This window comes from Aythya ferina (genome assembly GCF_964211825.1).
Source record: "Aythya ferina genome assembly, contig: HAP1_SCAFFOLD_118, whole genome shotgun sequence".
In the NCBI taxonomy this organism is placed as follows: domain Eukaryota; kingdom Metazoa; phylum Chordata; class Aves; order Anseriformes; family Anatidae; genus Aythya; species Aythya ferina.
Window position 1 is genome coordinate 297,480 of NW_028181404.1, and position 1,739 is coordinate 299,218.

Genomic DNA, 1,739 nt, shown 5'->3' on the forward strand with positions numbered 1-1,739 from the left:
GGCGATACCGCTACAGCAGAAGCGTGACAGTTTTCATGGTTTTGAGCAGCACAGCAAGAATTTTCAGGAAGCAAGATAGATAGGCTGCCAGATGTGTATGAAAAGCTCCTCCCAAGCGTGAAGCTCAGCAGGAGGGAAGATAGCGTTGTGCATTTCTGTGTTTAGGAGGCAGTCACCGTAAGCTGCTGTCAGGGCCTGTAATTAGGAGCTGTCATCTGGGTACTCAGTGACTTGTGGAATGAGGTTAAGCCACGAAAGCCCATATTAACTTGGAAGTGATGGGAAAACTTACAGTTTTTGAGAAGAACGTTAGTTGTGATTAAGGCAGTAAATTAGATCATCCTTGTAGGAGCTTTCTAAACAGATCAGAACAGGGCAAGACTGTACTTAAGGACCGAAAAGGGTGTTGCAGTAGACGAGCTGACGAGTTAGATTATGTGATAGAGCTCAGCTGCACACCTGCAAAGGAGCTCAGAGAGACAGTGACAGGAGGCTGAGCCCCAGAAAATACTTTGCTCCTCCCTTCAGAGGCCCAGAGGAGCAGAGAGATGCACAGTGGCAGGTGGGAACCCGAGGGAAGTTCTTCAGAGGAAGAATGGCTGGGCCATGGACTAGTAAGGGAGAAGCAGAGTTGACTCCTTTGGAGGTTTAGTTAGGAAAATATTAGCTCAAAGTCTTAATAAGAGGAGCTTGAATACAAGGAGGGGGCCAGTCTAGAGGGAGAAGCTTGGTTAAAGTGTGTGGGTTTCAGGGAGCTGTGCAGTAGAGACTTGCAGAGAGGAATTTTAAATAGCATGTTGAATGGGAAATTAATTGATGATCAAAATGCAAACTACAATTTTAAATCAGGAAAGAGCTAGAATATACTTTTATAATGAAAAATACGCCAGAAAAGAGTGAGGAAAGTGTCAGTGTTGTTATAAAGGAAGTTATTGGAAAAAGGAAAGGGTTAGAGGAGCACTAAAGCAGAGAAATTCATGCTTTTGTGATAGAAGTGTTGGAACACCAAGGACTGGAGATGGTAGTGATCACAAACTCATTTACTGATCGCTCAGTTTTCTGTGTGCTGTCTGTATACCCCACGGCACCTACCTTGCATTCAGAAAGCAATGCAACCTTTGGGGTTAAAAAATAAAAACCAAAGAGGGCAGTGCTTTCCAAGAAAAAAAGATAAGTCCTTTTGGCAAACAGGTAGGTGAACGGAGTATGTATGTTCCTTCCTCGGTGTCCTGCTGTTAACGTGAGAGGATATTCTCCAGAACCCAGTAGATAATTGCACTCTGGTTCTTGTGTTTTTTACCATCTTTCATGAAACAACTTCAGGTTACTTGACAGAAGCTAATGGCCTAAGCTTATGTGCATTTGGCATTGTTTTCTCATTGGTGAGCTTCAAGCCTGTGTCTGGCCCATTATTGCTCCCAGAATTTGTGGCAGAGCTAGACTTGGACTTAGATTACTACGCTTAGTCTTAGCACTACAGATTATTAAAACCCTTTCCATTAAATACTTTCTCAAACTAAGAAGTGACTTTCTGAAATAGCTGTTTTCAGAAGATCCGCATCTTAGCTAAGCAATATGACAGAATTTTGCCTGTTGTTAAACACTGAGGCTGACGACAAGTCCATCAGCAGTTTCAGAGAGGACAGAACAATGTCTAGATGCATGCTCATCTGCTAGGATTTGTGATTTCTGAAACGTGACTTGCATAAATTCATCTTAAGGTTTTGCAGGATCCACTG